The 21,141-nt window shown below is 45.5% G+C and overlaps 1 protein-coding gene across 1 annotated transcript in view; it reads left to right on the top strand.

The window, feature by feature from the left end:
* The window catches only part of LOC140721546 (NACHT, LRR and PYD domains-containing protein 3-like), an 817,640-nt gene that overhangs the window by 558,062 nt on the left and 238,437 nt on the right, over positions 1-21,141 (top strand). The gene's annotated exons all lie outside the window — the stretch shown is intronic.

Genomic DNA, 21,141 nt, shown 5'->3' with positions numbered 1-21,141 from the left:
AAGTGAGAAACAGCAGGAGAAGGCCATTCAACCCCTCTAACCATCAACAAGATGGCGGCTGCTCTCCCATCTCAGCCACATGTTTCTGCCCGGTCCTCATTTCCTCGATCCCCTCGGTCCCCACACACCTGCCGGCCTCTGTTTTATGTGAAGACGATCAGTGAGACTTCGTCGTCCTCCAGGAATCAGTGTGGTAAATCTCTAAACCATATACTCTATAACCTTTTTGTTAATCCTTCATGGAATTAAATTCCATTTCTGCAGCCCCGTGTTGCCCCAACCACTCACCTACCACCCCTGTCACCACTTCCACCTTCCCACCTGCCCCTCACCTGGATACACCTCTCACTCCCCAGCTCTTGCCCCATCCCCACCCCTCACCTCTTTTCTCTGACTATTTCCCGTCCACTCTCAGTCCAGAGGGAGGGTCTCGGCCCGAAATGTTGACAGTCCATTTCCCTCCACAGATGCTGCCCGACCCACTGAGTTCCTCCGGCAGTTTGTTCTTTGGTCTGTGTAACCCGTGTTAGTATGCCGAGCGGGATTTTACACCATATTCCAGGTATAATCTTAACAAAACCCAAATAATTGTTACGGTATTTATCATACTTAAACAGTAGAAAGCTTGCAAAGGCTGGAAGTCCAAAGCAACACACAGAGAATGCTGGAGGAACTCAGCACAACAGGCAGTATCTATGGAGAAGAGTAAATAGTCCACATTTTGGACCACGAGCCTTTTTCATTACTGAGGGATGGGGGGTGGAGAAGTGATCTGAATATAAAGGTCGGGGAAGGGAAAATGGCGAACTGGAAGCTGATAGGTGACAGGTGAAGTCAAGTCATGAGCGGGTCAAGGGCAGGAGATGAAAGAATTGGAACATTGTCAATAGGACAAAGGGAAAGAGGAGACCCGGGGGAAGTAATAGGCTGGTGAGCAGAAATGAAAGTTCAGAGTGGGGAATAGAGAAGTGGGTGGGGGGGGATTTGTTTAGTGGAAGGAGAATTCAATATCCATTCAATCAAGTTGGAGGGTACCCGGATGGATTATAAGGTGTTGCTCCTCCACCCTCTGGGTGGTCTCATCTTGGCACACGAGGAGGCCATTGATCGAGACGTCGGAATGGGAATCAGAATTGAAATGTTTGGCCACTGCGAAGTCCCCCTTGTGGCAGATGATATAGAGATGCTCGACAAAACGGTCTCCCAATTGATGGCGGGTTTCACCAATGTAAAGGAGGCCGCATCGGGAGCACCGGACACAATAGATGACCTCAGTAGATTCGCAGTGAAGTGTTGCCTCACCTGGAAGGACTGTTTTGTGTCTGAATGGAGCTGAGGGAGGAGGGGTACGGGTAGGTGTAGCACTTAGGCCGTATGCAGGGATAAGTATCTGGAGGAAAATTAGTGAGGATGGGTGAATGAACAAGGGGATTGTGGAGGGAGTGATCCCTGTTGACCCCTGTTTGTGACATCCTGAACAGATTTGTATCAATGCAATCCCTACATTCATTAGTTATCTCTCTATTGCAACTTAAATATCATATATTTCCATACAGTAAATGCTCAAGGCATCCGGGCCTCCACTCCGGCTCCTGAGGCCACTGAGGGGCGGTGACCAGAGAGCGATAAAAATGTTCAACACTCTGTAGCTCTGCTGGGCTGTTACCCTGGTGATGGGGGAAGTGGCTCAGCAGAATTAACTGAAAATAGGAAATAAGGAACAACCTCACATACTTTGAGTTTCATTGTGACAAAGATGAAAGCTGAGCTCTCAGCCATTTTGTAATTGGGAAACTACAATTCTAATGGCTGTTTTAACCCTGTCTCGAGGTGCCTCCATTAAATCTGTTAGTAGTTTAATCTCTACAGAACTTACAGCAGTGCCGAAGCTGTTACAAACTCAAAACACATTGTTGGATTCGAAATGTCTGTTTCAAATGTGAAATATAGGATATTTACAAAGGGCATCACACAATGCATTGTGGTGATAACCATTAAGGGTCCTTATTTATTCAATTAAGTAGTTAAAATGCCATTATATTCTTGTGCCTGCAATTAACCTATAACTACGTTCAACACTAGGTATTCATACAGGTGATATTCAGATCCTGTTACTGGCCAGAAGTATGGAAGATAAAGTCCCTATATACAACTGAATACATTGAGAGTGTGATCTTAGATCCTAGACTCCTCTCCTGTTTAAAACATCTTGTCCTAACACTATATCCAGCACTCAGGATTTCATTGACATTTCTGTTCCCAGAGTCACCACCCCTCCATTGAGAACAGGCCCAGAGACACAAAATGCCCGTCATACATAAAACTTTTCATTCCATAATCACCCTTGTGAAATTTGTAAACAACAACTGTAATGAGCACATTTCCACGAATTGGTGGCAGGATAATTTATTGAGAGAAACTGTGCTTTCCTTACTGCCCTGTTAACGGTCACAAGATATCTCCCGATGTTCAGTGTGCCAATCTATGCATGGAGCCGAAAGAGATGGGAGAGATTTTCAACAAATTCTGTGTGCCTGTGTTTCCTTGGGAGACAGGAAGAGACAGTGGAAATGACGAAAGCCGGCCAGATCATGGATTGTGTACGGATTACACAACAGGTGCTTGCTGTCTTGAGGTACATTAGGATGGATAAATCCCCATGAATAGGGTAGAGGCTGCAGGAGCCCTGCCGGACACGGATGCTGCTGGTATTTAAGGAGTAGAGTTACAGGGGTCGGTTGAACAGGTTAGAAATTGATTCCCTGAAACACAGGAGAATGAGGGGAGATACTAGCAGGGGTTCCCAAATTTTTTGTTTGTCATGGATCCCTACCATTAACTGGAGGGTTTGTGGGCCCCAGGTTGGGAACCCCGGCTAGAGGTAAAGACAACTATGATGGTAGAAATAGGGTGAATGCTGGTAGGGTTTTGCCCCTCATGTTCAGTGTGGTCATGGGTTTCGGGCAAAAAGTGAAATATTAAACGGGAATCGGAGTAGGAACAATCTCACTCAGAGGGTGACATGAATGCGGATGCAGGTTTCAAATGCAAATAGGAGAAGTCTGTATGGGCGCATGGATGAGGGAGGTGTTCAGGGATATGGTCTGGGTGCATGTGGATGGGTTCAGGCAGAGGAAGGCACAGTCGAGATGGGCCGAAAGCCCTGTTTCTGTGCTGTGAAATGGCGAATTTAAATTGAATGTCCTACACAAGTCTATTTACCAGGAGACTAAATCATTCCAACTTAATGTTCGAGAATCCTGCAAGCTCAAGGAACACTCTACAGATAAAGAATATCAGTGGAGAGGAACAAAGTTAATGCTCCAACCCCCTATGTCGGAATGGTTTCAAACAATTTCTGATTTGATTTCAAATCAAATCAATTTGAATGTTTCTTTAATTTCCAGCTGCTCACAGACAGACGACAGTGAGTGGGGATTTCCAAACACGGAGAGAATACTGAACCCAGGGTAGATAAACAAGAATGCAAACACTGAACAGTTCGTTCCAGACACTCACTCGTTCTGTGTCTTGAGATTACCCCTCAGTCCTCTCTGGCCTCTCCGCTCCATTGTATCTGTACCCTTTGGGTTTGGACTCCCCAACCCCGAGAAACAATCCTTGATATATATTGACTGGACATCAAAGGCAATATAGACTACGTTAGAAAAAAAAGCTTTGACTGTACCAGTGATACCACCTCCCCGGCCCCCCGTGCTTCGAGGCACCCAACACAAACCAGCCACGAAAGCTACCCGCTCCTACGTTTGAATAGATTGCAATAGGTACACTTAATATCAAAGAAGTGTATAAAATATACATCCTGAAATTATCTTTCTTCGCAAACATCCATGAAAACAGAGGAGTGCCCTGAAGAATGAATGACAGTTAAATGTTAGAATCCCAAATCCCACCCCTCAAGCTTCCCCTCCCATGCATAAGCAGCAGCAAAGCAACAACCACTCCCCCCCCCCGAGCAACAAAAACATCGGCAACCCCCATGGAACAATCAAGCCCGCAGCAAAGCATTAATAAAGACACAGACTTGCAGAACCCCAAAGACTACTCGTTCACCTGATAATTCGAAATACCACAGTGTGTGTGTCTCTCTCTCACCTTCTCTCTCTCACCCTCGCTCTCACACTCTCTTCCCCTCTCTCCGCCTCTCTCTCTTTCTCTCTCTCCCTGTCTCTCTCTCGCACCCTGTCTCTCTCCCTCTCTCTCACCTCTGTCTCACTGACACTCTCTCTCTCTCCCTCCCTCTCTCGCTCTCCCTTCCCCTCTCTCCCTCCCACTCTCTTTCTCCCCCTCTCTCTCCCACCTCTCCCCCCTCCAAATAAGGGAAAAAAGGTGTCATAATTTCACAGGTGAGCAGCCACTCTCTGTAACAACAATGAACAGACTCTGCCGAGTTCCAACCCCTGTGAGGCTGCCAGGGCAGAAACATCCCAGGCCGAGTGCTCCGGCAGTGTGGGCACCAGCTCACTGATGACTTCACGGCCATCGTCAACACTTCACTTAAGCAGGCTTCACATCGGCCAGCATCGTCCCTGCACCAAAGAACTCTACAGCTTCAGAATGAAACGACTACCGCCGGGTGGAACTGACACCAATCATCACAAAGAGCGTGAAACGGCCGGTAATGACACAAATCAATAACTCCAATCCTGCCGCACTGGTTACTCACCAATATTCTTACTGACAGAACCGCTCTGTAACAAATTCCAACTCTACCATCTAAATACAGCCCTGTGCAACTGGGTGTTGGACTGTTGAAACAACCGGCTTCAGAAAGTCAGGATGTAGAACACTCCTCACTCCCAATCATCCTCAACACAGGCTGTGTGCTGAGCCCATTGCTGTACACTCTGTTCACACATGACCGCACGGCCAAACACCCGGGGAATCACATTGTCAAGTTCGCCAAAGACACGACAATTGTGGGGTCCATCACATATCAATGAGATGACATAGAGAGAGAAGGGCTCAAGGCCGGGTACACCTCAACCCACAAACTCACCCCACCACACCCTTATTACCCCGAGTTTAACATTTCCTGGCACTCACCATGTGTACAGATACTCCTGTGCCTAACATCACTTTATGGACATACTACCAATGTTTTAAGCTATGACATGTTTTTATATAATTCTGATATTTATCTCTGCGATTTTTGTTCCTGCATGTGATCCACAGCAACAATGATTTATGTTCCCCTTTACAACAGTTCACTGGATTGACATTAAACAATCCTGTGTATTGAACCCTGGGGAGAATACCACGACCACCCACATTATCTGTACACCCTCCTGATTTTATAAACTCCGATAATGTTACCCCCATTCTCCTGTGGAATAAAGATCCAGCTCGGCCAACCTCTCCCTATAACTCGGCCCTCTAATCCAGGCAGCATCTCAAACAAACTCTTCTGCGCCCTGATAATGGCTTTCCTACGATAGTATGAAAAGAAAAGACGTATTTAATTTTCGGTGTAGTCTTACCAACAATTTATATAACTACAATATAATGTCCATAATCGAGAACTCAATGCCTAACTGATGAAGGCCAGCATGATTAAATCCTTCTTTTCCACCCTCGATACTTGCCCATCCACTTTCAGTGAACTGTACTCCTGTACTCCCAGATCGCACTGTTCCACAGCACTCCATGACCTCCCATTCACTATACCAGTCCCACCCTGGTTCGACTGCCAAAAATCACCATCTCTCACTTGTCCAAGTCGAAACCATTTGCCATTTCTCAACCTATCTCTATAACTGACCCAAGGGCCCCTTGAAATTATTTGTAACCTGTTGCAATATGAAAAACAAACTTGCTAACGGTGCCAGGTATTCACGTCAAATCAATGGCATGAATAATGAAATACAGAGGTCCTAATACTGACACGCACATCCCACTCGTCACGGGCATCCATTCGCTAAATCCAATTTCAGTCATCTCCCTCTGCTTCCTGTCATTGAACCCGGTGTGAAACCACCTCGCAAGCTCCCCGTGAATCTCACGTGACCTAACCTTCCAGATGAGCTGCCACGCAGGATCTTGTTCGAGGCTTTACCAAAGTCCGCTTAGACAAAATCTCTGCCCTACGTCATCTATCTCCATCGTTACCTTTTCGGTCATCTCCAGAATATTTGTGAGGTATGATGTCCCAAAATATCTGAGAGGTATGATGTCCCAAAATATTTGAGAGGTATAATGTCCCACTGGGAATTGCGGTCGGTGATTTCCCCATAACCAATGTCTAACCAGCTTCACTGCAGATTGAGGAAATTCCAATCCGTGCTGTCGAATTACCAGCCCGGATTGAAGTCCATATACTGTGAGTTGCATGTTCTTAGAGACTCCATCCCTACATTATAACCCAGTCACAGATGCTTTGTTGCTGGCCATTTGACGTTGTGTTCCTGCCATTTTCGGTTCACAAACTAAGGTGAGAGGAGACCCTCAGGATCTTCTGCCTGCGTTGTTGTTCAGGCTGGTTTACCGAGCTGCAGATTGTGAGAGGATACGGATACACTTCGGCTTGTCTGCAGCTGCTAAACTATCTTTGATCACTGTCTTCTTGCACTGTGGGATCTTGCCCAGCACAGTTGGCTGCGATGTTTCCCTCAGGTTACCAGAAACACAATGTAAAATTATAAAACAGAAAATGCTGGGAACTCAGTGCATCAGGGTACATCCGTGAAGGAGAAATGGTGGGAGACCCAGTTTCAGAACTGGGACTCTCCGAGATACTGCCGATCTGCTGAATGTTTCCAGCATTCTCTCTTTTTACTTTAAATTTCCTGCAGTAGCAGTTTGTCTTATTTTTAATGCAAAGATATTAACTGATTGGAGGGTTGCGGATGTTGTTCCTTTATTCAATAAAGGCAGTAGAGATCGCCCAAGAAATTATACACCAACGAGCCTTGCTTCAGAGTTTGGTAAATTGATCGGGAAGATCCTGAGAGGCAGGATTAATGGACATTTGGATAGTAATAATATGATAAGGAATAGTCAGCTTGGGTTAGTCAAAGGCAGGTCGTGCCTTACGAGCCTGATTGAATTTTTTGAGGATGTGATGAAACGCATTGATGAAGGAAGAGTAGCAGATGTAATGTATATGCATTTCAGCAAGGCATTTGATAAGGTACACCATGCAAGGCTTATTAAGAAAGTAAGGAGGCACGAGGTCCGAGGGGTCATTGCTTTCTGGATCCAGAACTGGCTTGCCAATAGAAGGCAAAGTGTTGTAGACGGGTCATATTCTGCATGGAGGTCGGTGACCAGTGCTGTGCCTCAAGGATCTGTTCTGGCACCATTTCTCTTCGTAATGTTTATAAATGACCTGGATGAGGAAGTGAAGGGATGGGTTAGTAAATTTGATGATGACACAAAGGTCGGGGGTGTTGTGGATAGTGTGGAGGGCTGTCCATGGTTACAGTGGGATATTGATAGGATTCAAAACTGGGCTGAGAAGTGGCAGACGGAGTTCAACCCAGATAAGTGTGAAGTGGTTCGTTTGGTAGGTCAAATATGACGGCAGAATATAGAATTAATGGCGACTCATGGCAGTGTGGTGGATCAGAGGGATCTTGGGATCCGAGTCCATAGGACACTCAAAACTGCTGCGCAGGTTGACTCTGTGGTTCAGAAGGCATGTGGTGTGTTGAACTTCATCAATCGTGGGATTGAGTTCAAGACCCAAGAGGTAATGTTACAGCTATACAGCATCCAGATAAGACCCCACTTGGAGTACTGTGCTGAGTTCTGGTCACCTCACTACAGGAAGGATGTGGAAAACATAGAAAGGGTGCAAAAGAGATTTACAAGGATTTTTCTGGATTGGGAGCAACCCTTATGGGAATAGGTTGGGTGAACTTGTTATTTTCTTCTTGAAATGGAGGATGAGGGGTGACCTGATAGAGGTGTATTAGATGATGAGAGGCATTGATCCTGTGGATTGTCAGCGGCTTTTTCCCAGGGCACAGTTTTCAAATGCTTGTAAGCAGGTACAGAGGCGATGTCAGGGCTAAGTTTCTTTTACGCAGACAGTGGTGAGTGCGAGGAATGGGCTGCCGGCGGCGGTGGTGGAGGCGGATACAGTACGGTCTTTTAAGAGACTTTTGGATAGGTATGTGAAGCTTAGAAGAATAGAGGGCTGGTAACCCTAGGAAATCTCTAAAGTATGTTCATGTTTGGGACAGCACTGCTGGCCGAAGGGTCTGTGCATTGTGCTGTAGGTTCTCTATGTTTCTATGCTTCTGTGTTCTCAGTTCATTCCATACAGCCAATGCTCACAGCATCCTTTCCTCACACTATCATGCTGCTGTATTTACTCCCGAGGCCACTCTCCCTACCCTGAGAGGCAGTGAACACAGAGCGATAAAAAATGTGCAACTGTTCTTGCAGCTCTAGTGGGCTGTTACCCTGGAAACAGAGGAAGTGGCTCACCAAAAATAACCGAAAAGGGAAATAACAAACTCAACATCGTATGCTGAGAGTTTAATTATGATAAAGTTTAACACTGCAGCCATTTTGAAATGAAGAATCTAAAATTGTGAAGTCTGCTTTTGACGTGCAACTTTTAATTAATCGTCTAGTAGCTCTGGCTAACAAAAATGATCAATACTTAGCGATCAATAATATGTTAACCACTGCCGTGAATATACCCAGTGACAGCCTCAATAACTATCTGTTGCAACAAACTCCACAAATCGACAAATTAAGGGGAACATAAATCATTGTTGCTGTGGATCACATGCAGGAACAAAAATCACAAAGAGATAAATATCAGAATTATTAAAAAAAACATGTCATAGCTTAAAACATTGGTGATATGTCCATAAAGTGACGTTAGGCACAGGAGTATCTGTACATATGGTGAGTGCCAGGAAATGTTAAACTCGTGGTAATGAGGGTGTGGTGGGGTGAGTTTGTGGGTTGGGGTGTACCCGGCCTTGAGCCCTTCTCTCTATATGTCATCTCATTGATATGTGATGGACCCCACAATTGTCGTGTCTTTGGCGAACTTGACAATGTGATTCCCCGGGTGTTTGGCCGTGCGGTCATGTGTGAACAGAGTGTACAGCAATGGGCTCAGCACACAGCCTGTGTTCAGGATGATTGGGAGTGAGGAGCAATTCTACATCCTGACTTTCTGAAACCGGTTGTTTCAGTAGTCCAACACCCAGTTGCACAGGGGTTTATTTAGATGGTACTGCAAATCTGTGTTTTTATTGATGCATTGCATCACGTTTGAGTGTTCGGTGGGGGTTCCAGATGTTTTTTGTTTGCAGGTGCGGGGGGATGTTGCTTTGCTGCTGCTTACGCATGGGAGGGGGAGCTTGGGGTGGGATTTTTTGGGTTCTAACATTTAACTGTCATTCATTCTTTAGGGCACTCCTCTGTTTTCATGGATTTTTGCGAAGAAAAATAATTTCAGGATATATATCGTATACATTTCCCTGATACTAAATGTACCTATTACAATCGATTCAAACGTAGGATGGGGTAGCTTTCGTGGCTGGATTGTGCTGGGTGCCTCGAAGCATTGTTCAGAGTGCGTTACGTACCTAACGTAGTCTGCAATGCCGTTGATGCCCAGTCAAATATACGAAGGCTTGTTCCCCAGGGTTGGGGAGTCCGAAGCCAGAGGACACAGATACAATGGAGCAGAGAGACCAGAGAGACCTGCGATTTAATCTCAATACACAGAGCGAGTGAGTGTCTGGAACGAGCTGCGCAGTATTTGTATCGTTGGTTATCTACCCGGGGATCAGTATTCCCACCGTGTTTGGAAATTCCCGCTGCTGTCGCCTGTCTGTCAGCAGCTGGAAATTAAAGGAACGATCATATTGTTAGAGACCTGAAATCAGGTCAGAAAATGTTTGAAGCCATTCCGACACAGGGGGTTGGAGCTGAAGCATTAACTTTGTTCCTCTCCATAGATATTCTTTATCTGCAGAGTGGTTCTTGTAGTTGCAGCGTTTTAGAACTTACGTTGAAATGATTTATTCTCCTAGGAAATAGACTTATGTAGGACGTTCAATTTAAATTCGCTCTCTTACAGCACAGAAAAAGGGCTTTCAGTCCATCTAGTCTGTGCCTTCCTCTGCCTGGACCCATCCACTTGCACCCAGACCATATCCCTCAATACCTCCCTCATCCATGTAACCATACAAACTTCTCCTATATACCACATTTGATACCGGCATCCGCATTCGTGTCACCCTCTGAGTGAGATAGTTCCTAGTCCGATTCCCCTTAAATATTCCACTTTTTGCCCTAACCCCATGAGCACACCGAACATTTGGGGCGAAACCTATTCACGCTATTTCTACCATTATAGTTTTGTTTACCTCTAGCAGAGGTTCCCAACCTGAGGTCCACAGTCCCGCCAGTCTGGTAGAGGTCCACGGTCTTAAAAAGTTTGGGAACTCCTGCTAGCTTCTCTCCTCATTCTCCTGTGCTTCGCGGAATCAGCTTCTCACCTTTTCAACCTACCCCTGTAACTCTACTCCTTAAATACCAGCATCATCCGTGTCCGACAGGGCTCCAGCAGTCTCTACCCTGTTCCGGGGGTTTATCCATCCAAATTCACCTCAAGACAGCAAGCACCTGTTGTGTAATCCGTACACAATCCATGACCTAGCCGGCTTTCGTCATTTCCACAGTCCCTTCCTGTCTCCCAAGGAAACACAGGCACACAGAATTTGTTGAAAATCTCTCCCATCTCTTTCGGCTCCATGCACAGATTGGCACACTGAACATCGGGAGATATGTTGTGACCGTTCACAGGGCAGTAAGGAAAGCACAGTTTCTCACAATAAATTATCCTGTCACCAACTTGTCTATTATTCTGGAAATGTGCTCATGACAGTTATTGTTTACAAATTTCACAAGAATTATTCTGGAATGAAATGTTTTATGTATAAAGGGCATTTGGTGTCTCTGGGCCTATTCTCAATGGAGGGGTGGGGACTTGGAACAGAAATGTCAATGAAATCCTGAGGACTGGATAGAGTGATAGGACAAGATGTTTCCAGCAGTAGGAGATCCTAGGATCTGAGATCACAATCTCAATCTATTTAATTATATCTGGGGATCTTCTCTTCCATCCTTCGGTCCAGGAACAGGATCTGAATATCACCTGTATCAGTGCAGGGGTTTGATCGTAGTTATAGTTTATTCGCAGACACAAGAATATAATGGAATTTTTAACCACTTAATTGAACAATGAAGGACACTTAATGGTTATCGCCACAATGTATTGTGTGATATCCTTTGTAAATATCCTACAGTTGACATTTGAAACGGACAGGCCGCATTCAACAATGTGTTTTGATTTTGGAACAGCTTCTGCACTGCTGGAAGTTCTGTAGAGATGAAACTACTAACAGATTTACTGGAGGCACCTCTAGACAGGGTTAAAACAACCATTAGAATTTCAGCTTCCACATTACAAAATGGCTGAGAGCTCAGTATTCATCTTTGTCACAATGAAACTCAAAGTGTGTGAGGTTGTTCCTTATTTCCTATTTTCATTTAGTTCTGCTGAGCCATTTCTCCATCACCAGGTTAACAGCCCAGCAGAGCTATGGAGTGTTGAACATTTTTATCGCTCTCTGATCACCGCCCCTCAGTGGCCTCAGGAGCTGGTGTGGATGCCCGGATGCCATGAGTTTACACTGTATGGAATATATGACGTTCATGTTGCAATAAAGAGATAACTAATGAATGTAGGGATTGCATTAACTCCCCCGTCACGTGATCCACTTCTCGCTCCCATTTCAAACGCAGATCTGCAGCAGCTGCGGCTTTTCGAGGGCCCGCCCCCGCTCACGCGGTCCCCGGATGGGCGGGAGCTTTCTTTCCTTTCTGTGTCGAAACAGATCGTTGGCGGGGAGCCGGGGGTCGGATCACTGTCTGCGGGGGAAATTGATCAAATTCCCATCGGTGAGTAATGAGACCGGTCCTGAGAGGGAACCGGACCGACAATTTCTGGGGGGAGACCTGATGTTGTTCAGTGAGTCCCGTTAACGTCCCCGAACGGGCGGCCGCGTCCCGCTTCCTGGACACAGCCTGCTGAGGTTGGTCCGGGTTGTGGGACCTTCGCACCGAACCACCTGAGAGATGAGCCGCCGCACAGCCTCTGTTGCTCGGGTCACAGGAGCGGGATGAGGTGGTGATGCCCGGACTAAATCCATCCGTTCAGTTGTACCTGGGGAACTTCACCTCCATCACGCGGCCCGGTATCGGATCCAAACTTCACCTGGATCGATGCCTGGGGTCGATAATGGTTTTACAGCACACTTAAAGCGGCCATTCGGCCTTTATGTGTTCTTGCAGACAGAGAGGGTTAAACAGAGTAATCGCACCCTCGGGACACTGCTCCACGTGTATTGGTAGTTTCATCTTTCTTCCGTTCAGTCAGGACTGTGAGATCCAGATCTCTCACTTCCTGCCGGGGAATTGGGAAATTTCTTTCCATCTTCCTTCCATTGCTACGACTTGCCGACATGCAGCCAATGTTTCCTATTATTTGACCGTATTAATGCAAGAATTAAGTCTTTTTCATTTATCTGAGTTTCTCGGAAATGTGTACACTCCCTCCGGAATTTCCAAAGGAGCCACCCAGGCTGTCTAATATTCCCACACGATTAAAATGGGGAATCTGTTTTTTTACATGAACCGAGGCCCAGTGAAAATCCTGTCTTTGCCATCACCCACATAGGTCAAGCATTACAACAGTACATCGAGGTGATAAAAGTTAAAACAATAACAGAGTGTAACAATTCATTATGGTCACAGAGAAAATAGAGTCCAAGTAGATATATGCTGCAAAGTCACATCTAGTTAGACTGTGAGGTCAGCAGTCCATCTCATCACACTGGGGAACATTCATTTCGCTTCTAACAGCAGAACGGAAACTGTCCTTGAGCCTGGCGTTACGTTTCTGTTTTATTTTATTTTCGACCCAATCGGAGACTGAGAAGTGAAGGGGATTTTCCATTATGTTGGCTGTTTTACTGAGGCAGCAGGGCATATAGACAGAGTCGATGGAGGGGAGGCTGGTTTCTATGATGTGCCCACTGTTCTCTGTTATTTCATTCATTTAAACGAAGTGCAATAGCCGTATGAAGATGTGAAGTATCGGGATGGGATACTTTCTGTGGAGCATTGATAAAGCTTGTAGAGTGGAAAAGGACATATATCACAATTTTTATTGTTTCTTCTGGCTTTGTTATATTGGAATCTGTTATCTATCAGTGTACTATTATTACTGCATCTGTGTATTGCTTGAGGACCATCAGACATTGTCCTTGATTCCATCTCACTCCCGGTTTTATCTGTTTATTCCCTGCCCATCTTGTTCAGCATCTGTCCAGCTTGCGTCCCACCACCTTAATGATATATATCAGCAATCTCGCTACTAAACATTGTCTTAATTGTGAAGTTTTGTCTTGCACCTATTCCAGGTTTGTTTTTTATTAGCTAGAACTACCAGAGATTAAATTGAATACAACAGGCGGCAGGGTAAAAACTGCCTTTACGATTTTTGTTTCACGATTACAAAATGGCTGCAGTGTTAATCTTTGTCATGATGAAACACACAACATTTGATGTTGAGTATGTTATTACCTTTTTTGGTTAAATTTAGTGAGCTACTTCCTCCGTTTCCAGGGTAACAAACCACCAGAGCTGCAAGGATTGTTACAGATCTTTATCGCTCCGTGATCACTGCCTCTCAGTGACGCTCCCCCTCAAATTCCCCTTAAATATTTGAATTTTCGGCCCAAATCCATGCCCCCACCCATCCCGATTTATACCATTATAGGTCTTGTATTCTCTAGGAGGGGTTCCCAACTTGGGGTCCACAGGCCCCACAGTTCAGCATAGCAGAAAGTGGTTCAGAACCCCTGCGAGCATCTCTCCTGATTCTCCTGTGCTCCAGGTGAGCAATTTCTAATCTGTTCAACCTGCCCGTGTAACTCAGTTCCTTAAATGACAGCTACATCCGTGTCTGTCAGCCTTCCTGCACCGGCCTGCCACAGGGTCCGAGGGAGACCTTGTCAGGCCCTGGGGATTTATCCATCCTAATTCTCCTCAAGGCAGTAAACTCCTGTTGTGTAATCCGTACACAATCCGTGCCCTGACTGGCTTTCGTCATTTCTATAGTCTCTATCTGTCTCCCAAGTAAACACAGGCACTGAGATGTCATTGAAGTTCTCTCCCATCTCTTACGGCTTCATGCGTAGATGAGCACGCTGAACGCCAGATGTTATTTTGTAACTGTTAGCGGGGCGGGGAGGAAATAACAGGTTTTCCCAATAATTTATCCTGTTACCACATTGTCTGCTATTCGTGAGAATGTGTTCACTACAGTTGTTGTTTACAAAGTTCACAAGGGTGATTCTGGATTGAAATTTTTTATGTATGAGGAATACACAAGGAAATCTGCAGATGCTGGAAATTCAAGCAACACACACAAAATGCTGGTGGAACGCAGCAGGACAGACAGCATCTATAGGGAGAAGAGCTGGCTGCGTTTCGGGCCGAGACCCTTCGTCAGGACTAACTGAAAGGAAAGATAGTAAGAGATTTGAAAGTAGGAGGGGGAGAGGAAAAGCGAAATGATAGGAGAAGACCGGAGGGGGTGGGGTGAAGCTGAGAGCCAGAAAGGTGATTGGCAAAAGGGATACAGAGCTAGAGAAGGGAAAGGATCATGGGACGGGAGGCCTAGGGAGAAAGGAAGCGGTACAGGAGCACCAGGAGGAGGTGAAGAACAGGCAGAGTGATGGGCAGAGACAGAAAGAAAAAAAAGGGAGGGGTGAAAATCTGTATATCAGGGATGGAGTAAGAAGGGGAGGAGGGGAATTAACGGAAGTTGGATATGTCTCTGCTCCTATTATCGATGGAGGGATGGTGACTATGGGAACAGGAACCTCAGTGAAATCCTATGTTCTGGACAGAGTCGATGGCGACAAGATGTTTTCAGCAGTAGGGGAGTCTGGAACCTGAGGTCACAATCTCAATCCATTCAATTATATCTGAGGAAATTCCCTTTCATCATTCTGTCCAATAGCAGTATCTGAAGTCCACCTGTATCAATGCCTGGGGTTGATCGCAGTTAGAAGATATTTGCAGACACAGGAATACGAGGAAAATTTTAACCACTTAACAAAGAAGGGAACTTCACGGTTATCACAACAATGCATTGTGTGATGCCCTTTGTAAATATCCCACAGTTGACATTTGGAACAGATAGGCCACATCCAACAACGTGTTTGATTTTGGATCAGCTTCTGCACTGCTGGAAGTTCTGTAGAGATGGAACTACCAACAGATTTACTGGATGCACCTCGAGACAGGGTTAAAACAGCCACTGGAATTTTAGCTTCCCCAGTACAAAATGGCTGAGTATTCATCTTTTTCACAATGAAGTTCAGAGCATGTGAGGTTGAGTTCCTTATTTCCTTTTCCAGTTAGTTCTGCTTCCTACATCACCAGGGTAACAGACCACCAGAGCTCCAAGCAGTGCTGAATATTTAGGGTTTGTTGAGATTGTACCTGGAATATGGTGTAAAATCCCGCTCATCATACTAACACGGGTTAGACACACCAAAGAACAAACTGCCGGAGGAACTCAGTGGGTTGGGCAGCATCTGTGGAGGGAAATGGACCGTCAACATTCTGGTCTGAGACCCTCCCTCTGGACTGAGAGCAGACGGGAAAAAGTCAGAGAAAACAAGTGAGGGTTGGGGACGGGGCAAGAACTAGGGAGTGGGAGGTGGATTCAGGTAATGGCGGAGGTGGGAAGTTGCAAATAGTAACGGGGTGGAACATGAGTGGTTTGGGCAACACAGGGCAGCAGAAGATGGAATTTAATTCTATAGAGGATGAACAAAGTGGTTAGAGAGTGTTTATTTCAGAGATTCATCAGCCTGTTTCCTGGAGGGAAACAGAGATCAGCAGAGCGAATGAATTGATGAGAAACATGTGGCTGAGATAGGAGAGCAGCCGTCATCATAAACCGAAAATACTCTGCAGATGCTGGGGTCAGAGCAACACGTACAACACGCTGGAGGAACTCAGCAAGTCGGGTAGCATCCGTGGAAATGAACAGTCAACGATTCGGGCCGAGACCATTTGTCAGGACTGAAGAAGGAGGGGCAGGGGCCCTATCAAGAAGGTGGGGAATGGTGGGAAGGAGAAGGCTGGCAGGTGCCAGGTGTAACAAATCATTCTAGTTACAGAGAAAGTGCAGTGCAGGTAGATATGTGGTGCAAGGTCACATCGATTTAGACTGTGAGGTCAGGAGTCCACTCATCACGCTGTTCGCTTCTAACAGCAGAATGGACACCGTCCTTGAGCCTGGTGGTATGACTCTGTTTTATTTTATCTTCGACCCGATGGGAGTATCAGAAGTGAAACAGTTCTGAGGATCTTTCATTATGTTGGCTACTTTACTGAGGCAGTGGGAAGTGTAGACAAAGTCCATGGAGGGGAGGTTGGATTCTATGATGTACTCAGCTGTGTCCACAGTTCTCCACTATTTCATTCAGTTAAATGAAGAGCAGTAGCTGTATGAAGATGTGAAGTTTCGGGATGGGATACTTTCTGCGGTGCATTGATAAAGTGTGTAGAGTAGAAAAGGGCACATACCAACGTTCTTATTGTTTGTTCTGGTTTTGTTATATTGGAATCTGTTATGTACTAGTGCGTATTATTATTTCAGGACCATCAGAGATCGTCCTTCATCCCCTTCTCCCAACTGGCTCCATCTGCTCATCACCTGCCCATCTTGTTCAAACTCTGTCCAGCCTCTGTTCCACCAAGTCAGTGATATATATCAACCATCTTGTTCAATCTCTGTCCAGTCTGTATCCCACCAGCTCAATGATATATATCAACCATCTTGTTCAACCTCTGTCCAGTCTGTATCCCACCACCTCAATGATATATATCAACCATCTTGTTCAATCTCTGTCCAGTCTGTATCCCACCACCTCAATGATATATATCAACCATCTTGTTCAACCTCTGTCCAGTCTGTATCCCATCACCTCAATGATATATATCAACCATCTTGTTCAATCTCTGTCCAGTCTGTATCCCACCACCTCAGTGATATATATCAACCATCTTGTTCAACCTCTGTCCAGCCTGTATCCCACCACCTGAATGATATATATCAACCATCTTGTTCAACCTCTGTCCAGCCTGTATCCCACCACCTCACTGATATATTTCAACCTCTGTCCAGTCTGTATCCCATCACCTCAACGATATATATCAACCATCTTGTTCAGCCTCTGTCCAGCCTGTACCCCATTGCTGCAATGATATATTTCAACAATCTCTCTTTCAAACCTTTCCTTCATTGTGAAGTTTTCTTTTGCATCTTTTCCAAAATTGGTTTTTCGCTAGCTAGAAATACCAGAGGTGTAATTGAACACAACACGTGGCCGGGTAAAAGCAGCCATTTCAAATTTAGTTTAACCGTTACGAAATGGCTACAGTGTTAATCTTCATCATAATGGGACTCATAGCATCTGATGTTGAGTTTTTTTATTTCCTTTCTCGGTTATTTTCGGTGAGCCACTTCCTCTGTTTCCAGGGTAACGGCCCGTCAGAGCTGCAGCAAGTGTTGCAGTTTTTATCGCTATGTGGTCACCACCTCTCAGCGTAGAGACAGTGGCCTCGGGAGCAAATGTAACAGAATGATAGTGGGAGGAAAGGATGCTGTGAGCATTGACTGTATGGAATGTATTACACCAGGGTCAGAATGAACTGAGAACTAGCAAACTTGTTGGGGTGGGATGGTATTTACAGTCTAGGGTAGCAATCAGTTACTATCTGTGTATTAAAATGAAGAGGGAGAAATACTACAGTTGCAGGAAATTTAAAGTGAAGAGCAGAAAATACTGGAAACGCTTAGCAGCTCGGCAGCATCTTGGACAGTCTCAGTTCTGGAACTGGGTCTTCCACCATTTCTCTTTTCGCAGATGTAGTCTGATGAACTGAGTTCCCAGCATTTTCTACTTTATAATTTTACATTTTGTTCCTGCTACATTGCAGGAAACATGGCAGCCAGCTGTGCTGGGCAAGATCCCACATAGCAGGAAGATTGTGATCAAATGTGCTCAGTTTAGCTGCTGGGGTCAGGCTGAAGTGTATCCGCATCCTCTATACAGACCGGGGAACCAGCCTGAGCACCGGCCCCGGCAGAGGGTCATTAGGTTCCAATTCCACCTTAGTTTGTGAATCAGAAATGGCAGGAACTCCACGGCAAATTGCCGGCACCAAGGCGTCTTTGTATGGGTGATAATATCGGGCTGGTGACTCTGAGGATATGGAACTGGCAGTATACGGGCTTCAGTCCAGGTTGGTAATTCGACAGCTGGGATCGGAATTTTCTCAGTCTGCAGTGAAGCTGAAATCCCGGGATGTTGGACATTGGTTATCGGAAGATCACCGTCTAAACTGCCCACTGGGACATCATATCAGTCGTATTTTGGAGTTTATTTAAGAGTTAACTAGGGAGTTGGGTGAAGTTGGGCAGTGATGTTGTTCATCTGAACTTTGGTAAAGTCTGTAACAAGATCCCACATGTCAGCTGATCGGGAAGGTTCGGTCACGTGGGAGTCACGGGGAGCTGGCGAGGTGGATTCACACCGGGGTCGAGAACAAGAAACAGGGAGATGATTAAAGATGGTTTTAGCGAATGGAGCCCTGTGATGAGTGGGATGTGTGTGTCAGTATCGAGACCTCTGTAATTCACTGTTCATGCCATTGATTTGTATATGAATGTACATGGCACGGTGAGCAAGTTTGAATTGAATTAAGTTGAATTGATTTCTTAAATCCTTCACATACATATGGAGTAAAAATCTTTACGTTACGTCTCGGTCAAAATGTGCAAGGAAAGTAATTCATAATAAATTATAATATATTGAACAGTCCATATAATATAGAGTACACTCAATTGAGCGTGAGTTAACTAGTCTCATGGCCTGGTGGAAGAAGCTGTTCCGGAGCCTGTTGGTCCTGGCTTTTATGCTGCGGTACCGTTTCCCGGATGGTACCAGCTGGAATGGATTGTGGTTGGGGAGACTCTGGTCCCCAATGATCCTTCGGGCCCTTTCTACACACTTGTCCTTGTAAATGTCCTGAATCATGGGAAGTTCACAACTACAGATACGCCGGGCTGTCCGCACCATTCTCTGCAGAGTCCTGCAATTGAAGGAAGTGAAGTTCCCATACCAGATAGTGATGCAGCCTGTCAGGATGCTCTCAGTTGTGCCCCTGTAGAAAGTTCTTAGGATTTGGGGGCCGATACCGAACTTTCTCAACCGTCTGAGGTGAAAGACGTGTTTTTGTGCCTTTTTCACCTCACAGCTGGTGTGTACAGACCACGTGAGATCCTCGGTGATGTGAATGCCGAGCAACTTAAAACTGTTCACCCTCTCAACCCCAGATCCATTGGTGTCAATAGGGGTTAGCCCGTCTCCATTCCTCCTGTAATCCACAACCAGCTCCTTTGTTTTTGCGACATTGAGAGGAAGGTTGTTACTTTGCCACCACTGTCTCAGAGAGATGACCTCTTCCCTGCAGGCCACCTCATTATTGCTTGAGAGGAGGCCAATCTATGTGGTGTCGTCGACAAACTTAATTAGCAGATTAGAGCTGTGGGTGGCGACACAGTCATGTGCATACAGGGAGACTAAATTCGGGAGAATTGCTTATAAGGCAACAGGTGACAATGAATATCAAAGACATCTTGGTCAGTTATGGAGATGGGACTGAGTAATGGCAAATGGTTTTCAACTTGGACAAGTGAGCGATGGTGCAGTTTGGACAGTCAAACTAGGTGGGACTGGTGTAGTGAATGGGAGGGCACAGAGTGTTGTGGAACAGAGCGACCTGGGAGTACAAGAGTACAGTCACTGAAAGTGGACGGGCAAGTATAGAGGGTGGAAAAGAAGGCTTTAATCATGCTGGCCTTCATCAGTTAGGGCATTGAGTTCTGGATTATGGGCATTATATTGTTGGTGTGGCTACACAGAGTATTCTGTACAGTTGTGTTGACCCTGCTGTAGGAAAGATACTATCAAGTTGGATAGGGTGCAGACGAGATTGCTGAAGATGTTGCCTGGATTAGAGTGCCGAGTCATAGGAAGAGGTTAGCCGATCTGGATCTTTATTCCAGAGGAGAATGAGGGTGACATTGTTGGAGTTTATGAAATCAAGAGGGAGCATAGGTAATGTGGTTGGTCGTGTTATTATCGCCAGGGTTCAAGATTGTTTACAAGTGTAAAGGAGAACAAAATAGTTGTTATTCTGGATCCAAAGCAAGTCCTTGTAAATCTCCTCTGTGCTTCCTCTATAGCAGCCATATCGTTTCCTGTAGTGAGGAAACCAGAACTGAACACAGTACCCCCAAGCAGGTTCTAATCAAGGTCTTGTATAGCTGTAACATTAACTCATGCTCTTGAATTCAATCCCATGGCTGATAAATGTCAACACACCATATGCTTTCTTATCAACACTGTCTACATGTGCAGCAGCTTTGAGTGTTCTATCGACGCTAACCCCAAGATCTCACTGATCCTCCAGATTGACAAGAGTATTACCATTAATATTATATTATCTTGAAATTTGACCGAAATGAACCGCTTCACACTTATCGGTATTGAACTCCATCTGCCGCTTCTCTGCCCAGTTCCGCACCCTATCGATGTTGCACTGTAACATCTGACAACCCTGCAGACGATCCACAACACTCCCAACTTTTGTGTCTTCAGCAAACTTACTAACCCATCCTTCACCTTCCTCATCCGGGACAGTTGTAAAAATCACAAAGGGAAGGGGTCCCAGAACAGACCCAACGGAACACTATCGGTCATCATCATCCATGCAGAATACGAAACATCTACAACCGCCCTTTGCCTTCTGTGGGCATGCCAATTCTGGATCCACAAAGCAAGGTCTCCTTGGATCCCATCCCTCATTATTTTCTGAATGAGCTTTCCATGGGGAACCTTAGCTAACCTCTTACTGAAATCCATATACAGTACTTCCACTGCTCTACCTTTATCAACGTGTTTTGTTACATCCTCAAAAGAATTCAATCAG

This window comes from Hemitrygon akajei, unplaced genomic scaffold, assembly GCF_048418815.1.
Source record: "Hemitrygon akajei unplaced genomic scaffold, sHemAka1.3 Scf000057, whole genome shotgun sequence".
Lineage (NCBI taxonomy): Eukaryota > Metazoa > Chordata > Chondrichthyes > Myliobatiformes > Dasyatidae > Hemitrygon > Hemitrygon akajei.
The sequence above is the reverse complement of the archived record's forward strand: the minus strand, read 5'-3'. Positions and strand labels throughout refer to the sequence as shown.